Here is a 10,354-nt window from a genome sequence, read left to right as displayed (position 1 = left end):
AATTATATAATCACCAATACCTTTAAAATATACATTCTGTATTCACATACATGGTAACAGAATCCGAAGATGAACAGACATATGTAGGAATCATTGAGCAGATTCTGTACAGCCAGACAATCAAAAAACTCTAATCAAATTTACTCCAAAAAGAAATAGAATTAAATTTAAAAAACAAACATAAGTAAGGAGACATAAACTTCTGGTGGCTCGTCCCAGCACATTCCACTCTAATTTACAACCACGGAACACTACCTCCAGGAAGATTCTGTTGCCCTAGTAACAAGAGATGAGAACGTAATAATGCTGCCGCCTCGTGGCTGTTTCCCACAACAGCAGCATTAAACCCAGTGCTAATGGTTGCTTAATAGTTACAAGGACTGCAGGGCTCTAAATGACACCTGCCCTGAAAAATGCCCTGGGGTAGGGAATAGGCAAGAAAATTCAACACATGAGAAATTTTTCAAGAAGTCAATAAGAGGAGGGAAGTTGTACTCACTCTTTAAAAAAAAAGGAAAAGAAAAAAAAGGACATGCCTAAAGCTCAGTATAAGGAATTATTAGACACATGCAAATTCAAATTCAAAAAGGTTTCAGCTCACACCAGTCATTTCCATCAGCAAAATGTCTATAAACTATAAATGCTGAAGGGGTTTTAGAGAACTGTGTACCTTCTAGCTGCTGGTGGGATGTAAAGTGGGAACAGCACTAACGCAAACTGAATGGTGCTGCTTGAAAAGATAAAAATTGAGCTACCATATGATGCGGCAGGTCACCTTTTGGGCCTATAACCTAAGACCACCTGAATCGGAAAGACACAGGCAGGCAAATGAGCACTGCAGCAATATTGAAATAGCCAAGACATGGAAGCAGAAAAAAGGTTCATAAACAGATGAATGGACAAAGAAGAAGTGGTATACGTACCAAATAGGATAGTAGCCTCGGGAAAAAAATGAACAATGCCGTTTTCAGGACTACAGTTGAGCCTAGAAATAATCATATAAGCTTAAGTAACTCAAAAGGGTACGACAAATATCCTATGATAACATTTATACATGTTATCCTAAGATTGCTACCAATGAACATATTTCCACAGAAAAAGACACTCACAGACTTATGAAATAAACTAATGGTTAGCCAAAATGAAAGGTGGGAGGATGGGTTAACTAGGACTATGGGGTTAACATACATATACTAATGTATGTTAAGTGTATAAAAACATATAACAGATAAACTGTATGAATTATATAATCACCAATACCTTTAAAATATACATTTTGTAATCACATACATGGTAACAGGACCCGAGGATGAACAGACATATGTATGAATCATTGAGCAGAATCTGTACAGCCAGGCAATCAAAACACTAAAATCAAATTTACTCCGATAAGAAATAGAAATTAAATTTAAAAAACAAACATAAGTAAGGAGACATAAACTTCTGGGGGCTTGTCCCAGCACATTCCACTCTAATTTACAACCTCGGAACACTACCTCCAGGAAGACTCTGTTGCCATACTAACAAGAGTTGAGAACGTAATAATGCTGCCGCCTTGTGGCTGTTTCCCACAACAGCAGCTTTAAACCCAGTGCTAAGGGTTGCTTAATAGTCAAAACGACTGCAGGGGTCTAAATGACACCTGCCCTCAAAAAATGCCCTGGGGTAGGGAATACGCAAGAAAATTCAACACATGAGAAATTTTTCAAAAAGTGAATATGAAGAGGGAAGTTGTACTCACACTTTAACAAAAAAAGGAAAAGAAGAAAAAGGATATGCCTAAAGATCAGTATAAGGAATTATTCGCCACATGTGTATCCAACCTCCAAAAAGGTTTCAGCTCACACCAGTCAAATGGCCATCAGCAAAAAGTCTACAAACTATAAATGCTGAAGGGGTTTTAGAGAAATGTATACCTTCTATCTGCTGCTGGGATGTAAAGTGGTAACAGCACTAACGCAAACTGAATGGAGCTGCTTGAAAAGGTAAAAATTGACCTACCATATGATGCGGCAGGTCACCTTTTGGGCCTATAACCTAAGACCACCTGAATCGGAAAGACACAGGCAGGCAAATGAGCACTGCAGCAATATTGAAATAGCCAAGACATGGAAGCAGAAAAAAGGTTCATAAACAGATGAATGGACAAAGAAGAAGTGGTATACGTACCAAATAGAATAGTAGCCTCGGGAAAAAAATGAACAATGCCGTTTTCAGGACTACAGTTGAGCCTAGAAATAATCATATAAGGTTAAGTAACTCAAAAGGGTACGACAAATATCCTATGATAACATTTATACATGTTATCCTAAGATAGCTACCAATGAACATATTTCCACAGAAAAAGACACTCACAGACTTATGAAATAAACTAATGGTTAGACAAAATGAAAGGTGGGAGGATGGGTAAACTAGGACTATGGGGTTAACATACATATACTAATGTATGTTAAGTGTATAAAAACATATAACAGATAAACTGTATGAATTATATAATCACCAATACCTTTAAAATATACATTCTGTAATCACATACATGGTAACAGAATCCGAAGATGAACAGACATATGTAGGAATCATTGAGCAGTTTCTGTACAGCCAGACAATCAAAACACTCTAATCAAATTTACTCCGATAAGAAATAGAAATTAAATTTAAAAAACAAACCTAAGTAAGGAGACATAAACTTCTGGGGGCTTGTCCCAGCACATTCCACTCTAATTTACAACCTCGGAACACTACCTCCAGGAAGATTCTGTTGCCCTAGTAACAAGAGATGAGAACGTAATAATGCTGCCGCCTTGTGGCTCTTTCCCACAACAGCAGCTTTAAACCCAGTGCTAATGGTTGCTTAATAGTCACATGGACTGCAGGGCTCTAAATGACACCTGCCCTGAAAAATGCCCTGGGGTAGGGAATAGGCAAGAATATTCAACACATGAGAAATTTTTCAAGAAGTCAATAAGAGGAGGGAAGTTGTACTCACTCTTTAAAAAAAAAGGAAAAGAAAAAAAAGGACATGCCTAAAGCTCAGTAGAATGAATTATTAGACACATGCAAATTCAAATTCAAAAAGGTTTCAGCTCACACCAGTCGTTTCCATCAGCAAAATGTGTACAAACTATAAATGCTGAAGGGGTTTTAGAGAACTGTGTACCTTCTAGCTGCTGGTGGGATGTAAAGTGGTAACAGCACTAACACAAACTGAATGGAGCTGCTTGAAAAGATAAAAATTGAGCTACCATATGATGCGGCAGGTCACCTTTTGGGCCTATAACCTAAGACCACCTGAATCGGAAAGACACAGGCAGGCAAATGAGCACTGCAGCAATATTGAAATAGCCAAGACATGGAAGAAGAAAAAAGGTTCATAAACAGATGAATGGACAAAGAAAAAGTGGTATACGTACCAAATAGAAGAGTAGCCTCGGGAAAAAAATGAACAATGCCCTTTTCAGGACTACAGTTGAGCCTAGAAATAATCATATAACGTTAAGTAACTCAAAAGGGTACGACAAATATCCTATGAAAACATTTATACATGTTATCCTAAGATTGCTACCAATGAACATATTTCCACAGAAAAAGACACTCACAGACTTATCAAATAAACTAATGGTTAGCCAAAATGAAAGGTGGGAGGATGGGTAAATTAGGACTATGGGGTTAACATACATATAGTAATGTATGTTAAGTGTATAAAAACATATAACAGATAAACTGTATGAATTATATAATCACCAATACCTTTAAAATATACATTTTGTAATCACATACATGGTAACAGGACCCGAAGATGAACAGACATATGTATGAATCATTGAGCAGATTCTGTACAGCCAGGCAATCAAAACACTCTAATCAAATTTACTCTGATAAGAAATAGAAATTAAATTTAAAAAACAAACATAAGTAAGGAGACATAAACTTCTGGGGGCTTGTCCCAGCACATTCCACTCTAATTTACAACCTCAGAACACTACCTCCAGGAAGATTCTGTTGCCCTAGTAACAAGAGTTGAGAACGTAATAATGCTGCCGCCTTGTGGCTGTTTCCCACAACAGCAGCTTTAAACCCAGTGCTAATGGTTGCTTAATAGTCACAACGACTGCAGGGGTCTAAATGACACCTGCCCTCAAAAAGTGCCCTTGGGTAGGGAATAGGCAAGAAAATTCAACACATGAGAAATTTTTCAAAAAGTGAATATGAAGAGGGAAGTTGTACTCACACTTTAACAAAAAAAGGAAAAGAAGAAAAAGGATATGCCTAAAGATCAGTATAAGGAATTATTCGCCACATGCGTATCCAACCTCCAAAAAGGTTTCAGCTCACACCAGTCAAATGGCCATCAGCAAAAAGTCTACAAACTATAAATGCTGAAGGGGTTTTAGAGAAATGTATACCTTCTATCTGCTGCTGGGATGTAAAGTGGTAACAGCACTAACGCAAACTGAATGGAGCTGCTTGAAAAGGTAAAAATTGAGCTACCATATGATGCGGCAGGGCACCTCTTCGGCTTATAACCTAAGACTACCAGAATTGGAAAGACACAGGCAGTCAAATGTGCACTGCAGCAATATGGAAATAGCAAAGATATGGAAGCAAAAAAAATGTCCATAAACAGATGAATGGACAGAGAAGAAGTGGTATATGGACAGAATGCAATAGTAGCCTCGGGGAAAAAATGAACAATGCCGTTTTAAGGACTAGAGTTGAGCCTAGAAATAATCATATAAGGTTAAGCAAGTCAAAAGGGTATGACAAATATCCTATGATATCATTTATACATGTTATCCTAAGATTGCTACCAATGAACATATTTCCACAGAAAAAGACACTCACAGACTTATGAAATAAACTAATTGTTAGCCAAAATGAAAGGTGGCAGGATGGGTAAATTAGGACTATGGGGTTAACATACATATACTAATGTACGTTAAGTGTATAAAAACATATAACAGATAAACTGTATGAATTATATAATCACCAATACCTTTAAAATATACATTTTGTAATCACATACATGGTAACAGGACCCGAAGATGAACAGACATATGTATGAATCATTGAGCAGATTCTGTACAGCCAGGCAATCAAAAGACTCTAATCAAATTTACTCTGATAAGAAATAGAAATTAAATTTAAAAAACAAACATAAGTAAGGAGACATAAACTTCTGGGGGCTTGTCCCAGCACATTCCACTCTAATTTACAACCTCGGAACACTACCTCCAGGAAGACTCTGTTGCCGTAGTAACAAGAGTTGAGAACGTAATAATGCTGCGGCCTTGTGGCTGTTTCCCACAACAGCAGCTTTAAACCCAGTACTAATAGTTGCTTAATAGTCACAAGGACTGCAGGGCTCTAAATGACACCTGCCCTGAAAAATGCCCTGGGGTAGGGAATAGGCAAGAAAATTCAACACATGAGAAATTTTTCAAGAAGTCAATAAGAGGAGGGAAGTTGTACTCACTCTTTAAAAAAAAGGAAAAGAAAAAAAAGGACATGCCTAAAGCTCAGTATAAGGAATTATTAGACACATGCAAATTCAAATTCAAAAAGGTTTCAGCTCACACCAGTCATTTCCATCAGCAAAATGTCTATAAACTATAAATGCTGAAGGGGTTTTAGAGAACTGTGTACCTTCTAGCTGCTGGTGGGATGTAAAGTGGTAACAGCACTAACGCAAACTGAATGGAGCTTCTTGACAAGGTAAAAATTGAGCTACCATATGATGCAGCAGGTCACCCTTTGGGCCTATAACCTAAGACCACCTGAATCGGAAAGACACAGGCAGGCAAATGAGCACTGCAGCAATATTGAAATAGCCAAGACATGGAAGCAGAAAAAAGGTTCATAAACAGATGAATGGACAAAGAAGAAGTAGTATACGTACCAAATAGAATAGTAGCCTGGGGAAAAAAATGAACAACGCCGTTTTCAGGACTACAGTTGAGCCTAGAAATAATCATATAAGGTTAAGTAACTCAAAAGGGTACGACAAATATCCTATGATAATATTTATACATGTTATCCTAAGATTGCTACCAATGAACATATTTCCACAGAAAAAGACACTCACAGACTTATGAAATAAACTAATGGTTAGCAAAATGAAAGGTGGGAGGATGGGTAAATTAGGACTATGGGGTTAACATACATATACTAATGTATGTTAAGTGTATAACAACATATAACAGATAAACTGTATGAATTATATAATCACCAATACCTTTAAAATATACATTTTGTAATCACATACATGGTAACAGGACCCGAAGATGAACAGACATATGTATGAATCATTGAGCAGATCCTGTACAGCCAGGCAATCAAAACACTCTAATCAAATTTACGCTGATAAGAAATAGAAATGAAATTTAAAAAACAAACATAAGTAAGGAGACATAAACTTCTGGGGGCTTGTCCCAGCACATTCCACTCTAATTTACAACCTCAGAACACTACCTCCAGGAAGATTCTGTTGCCCTAGTAACAAGAGTTGAGAACGTAATAATGCTGCCGCCTTGTGGCTGTTTCCCACAACAGCAGCTTTAAACCCAGTGCTAATGGTTGCTTAATAGTCACAACGACTGCAGGGGTCTAAATGACACCTGCCCTCAAAAAGTGCCCTTGGGTAGGGAATAGGCAAGAAAATTCAACACATGAGAAATTTTTCAAAAAGTGAATATGAAGAGGGAAGTTGTACTCACACTTTAACAAAAAAAGGAAAAGAAGAAAAAGGATATGCCTAAAGATCAGTATAAGGAATTATTCGCCACATGCGTATCCAACCTCCAAAAAGGTTTCAGCTCACACCAGTCAAATGGCCATCAGCAAAAAGTCTACAAACTATAAATGCTGTAGGGGTTTTAGAGAACTGTATACCTTCTATCTGCTGCTGGGATGTAAAGTGGTAACAGCACTAACGCAAACTGAATGGAGCTGCTTGAAAAGGTAAAAATTGAGCTACCATATGATGCGGCAGGGCACCTCTTCGGCTTATAACCTAAGACTACCAGAATCGGAAAGACACAGGCAGTCAAATGTGCACTGCAGCAATATGGAAATAGCAAAGACATGGAAGCAAAAAAAGGTCCATAAACAGATGAATGGACAGAGAAGAAGTGGTATATGGACAGAATGCAATAGTAGCCTCGGGGAAAAAATGAACAATGCCGTTTTAAGGACTAGAGTTGAGCCTAGAAATAATCATATAAGGTTAAGTAAGTCAAAAGGGTATGACAAATATCCTATGATATCATTTATACATGTTATCCTAAGATTGCTACCAATGAACGTATTTCCACAGAAAAAGACACTCACAGACTTATGAAATAAACTAATTGTTAGCCAAAATGAAAGGTGGGAGGATGGGTAAATTAGGACTATGGGGTTAACATACATATACTAATGTATGTTAAGTGTATAAAAACATATAACAGATAAACTGTATGAATTATATAATCACCAATACCTTTAAAATATACATTCTGTAATAACATACATGGTAACAGAATCCGAAGATGAACAGACATATGTAGGAATCATTGAGCAGTTTCTGTACAGCCAGACAATCAAAACACTCTAATCAAATTTACTCCGATAAGAAATAGAAATTACATTTAAAAAACAAACCTAAGTAAGTAGACATAAACTTCTGGGGGCTTGTCCCAGCACATTCCACTCTAATTTACAACCTCGGAACACTACCTCCAGGAAGATTCTGTTGCCCTAGTAACAAGAGATGAGAACGTAATAATGCTGCCGCCTTGTGGCTCTTTCCCACAACAGCAGCTTTAAACCCAGTGCTAATGGTTGCTTAATAGTCACATGGACTGCAGGGCTCTAAATGACACCTGCCCTGAAAAATGCCCTGGGGTAGGGAATAGGCAAGAAAATTCAACACATGAGAAATTTTTCAAGAAGTCAATAAGAGGAGGGAAGTTGTACTCACTCTTTAAAAAAAAGGAAAAGAAAAAAAAGGACATGCCTAAAGCTCAGTATAAGGAATTATTAGACACATGCAAATTCAAATTCAAAAAGGTTTCAGCTCACACCAGTCATTTCCATCAGCAAAATGTCTATAAACTATAAATGCTGAAGGGGTTTTAGAGAACTGTGTACCTTCTAGCTGCTGGTGGGATGTAAAGTGGTAACAGCACTAACGCAAACTGAATGGAGCTTCTTGAAAAGGTAAAAATTGAGCTACCATATGATGCAGCAGGTCACCCTTTGGGCCTATAACCTAAGACCACCTGATTCGGAAAGACACAGGCAGGCAAATGAGCACTGCAGCAATATTGAAATAGCCAAGACATGGAAGCAGAAAAAAGGTTCATAAACAGATGAATGGACAAAGAAGAAGTAGTATACGTACCAAATAGAATAGTAGCCTGGGGAAAAAAATGAACAACGCCGTTTTCAGGACTACAGTTGAGCCTAGAAATAATCATATAAGGTTAAGTAACTCAAAAGGGTACGACAAATATCCTATGATAATATTTATACATGTTATCCTAAGATTGCTACCAATGAACATATTTCCACAGAAAAAGACACTCACAGACTTATGAAATAAACTAATGGTTAGCAAAATGAAAGGTGGGAGGATGGGTAAATTAGGACTATGGGGTTAACATACATATACTAATGTATGTTAAGTGTATAACAACATATAACAGATAAACTGTATGAATTATATAATCACCAATACCTTTAAAATATACATTTTGTAATCACATACATGGTAACAGGACCCGAAGATGAACAGACATATGTATGAATCATTGAGCAGATCCTGTACAGCCAGGCAATCAAAACACTCTAATCAAATTTACGCTGATAAGAAATAGAAATGAAATTTAAAAAACAAACATAAGTAAGGAGACATAAACTTCTGGGGGCTTGTCCCAGCACATTCCACTCTAATTTACAACCTCAGAACACTACCTCCAGGAAGATTCTGTTGCCCTAGTAACAAGAGTTGAGAACGTAATAATGCTGCCGCCTTGTGGCTGTTTCCCACAACAGCAGCTTTAAACCCAGTGCTAATGGTTGCTTAATAGTCACAACGACTGCAGGGGTCTAAATGACACCTGCCCTCAAAAAGTGCCCTTGGGTAGGGAATAGGCAAGAAAATTCAACACATGAGAAATTTTTCAAAAAGTGAATATGAAGAGGGAAGTTGTACTCACACTTTAACAAAAAAAGGAAAAGAAGAAAAAGGATATGCCTAAAGATCAGTATAAGGAATTATTCGCCACATGCGTATCCAACCTCCAAAAAGGTTTCAGCTCACACCAGTCAAATGGCCATCAGCAAAAAGTCTACAAACTATAAATGCTGTAGGGGTTTTAGAGAAATGTATACCTTCTATCTGCTGCTGGGATGTAAAGTGGTAACAGCACTAACGCAAACTGAATGGAGCTGCTTGAAAAGGTAAAAATTGAGCTACCATATGATGCGGCAGGGCACCTCTTCGGCTTATAACCTAAGACTACCAGAATCGGAAAGACACAGGCAGTCAAATGTGCACTGCAGCAATATGGAAATAGCAAAGACATGGAAGCAAAAAAAGGTCCATAAACAGATGAACGGACAGAGAAGAAGTGGTATATGGACAGAATGCAATAGTAGCCTCGGGGAAAAAATGAACAATGCCGTTTTAAGGACTAGAGTTGAGCCTAGAAATAATCATATAAGGTTAAGTAAGTCAAAAGGGTATGACAAATATCCTATGATATCATTTATACATGTTATCCTAAGATTGCTACCAATGAACGTATTTCCACAGAAAAAGACACTCACAGACTTATGAAATAAACTAATTGTTAGCCAAAATGAAAGGTGGGAGGATGGGTAAATTAGGACTATGGGGTTAACATACATATACTAATGTATGTTAAGTGTATAAAAACATATAACAGATAAACTGTATGAATTATATAATCACCAATACCTTTAAAATATACATTCTGTAATAACATACATGGTAACAGAATCCGAAGATGAACAGACATATGTAGGAATCATTGAGCAGTTTCTGTACAGCCAGACAATCAAAACACTCTAATCAAATTTACTCCGATAAGAAATAGAAATTTAATTTAAAAAACAAACCTAAGTAAGTAGACATAAACTTCTGGGGGCTTGTCCCAGCACATTCCACTCTAATTTACAACCTCGGAACACTACCTCCAGGAAGATTCTGTTGCCCTAGTAACAAGAGATGAGAACGTAATAATGCTGCCGCCTTGTGGCTCTTTCCCACAACAGCAGCTTTAAACCCAGTGCTAATGGTTGCTTAATAGTCACATGGACTGCAGGGCTCTAAATGACACCTGCCCTGAAA

Source organism: Balaenoptera borealis (genome assembly GCF_965194805.1).
Source record: "Balaenoptera borealis genome assembly, contig: HAP1_SCAFFOLD_594, whole genome shotgun sequence".
NCBI lineage: Eukaryota > Metazoa > Chordata > Mammalia > Artiodactyla > Balaenopteridae > Balaenoptera > Balaenoptera borealis.
This window is presented reverse-complemented; position numbering follows the sequence as displayed.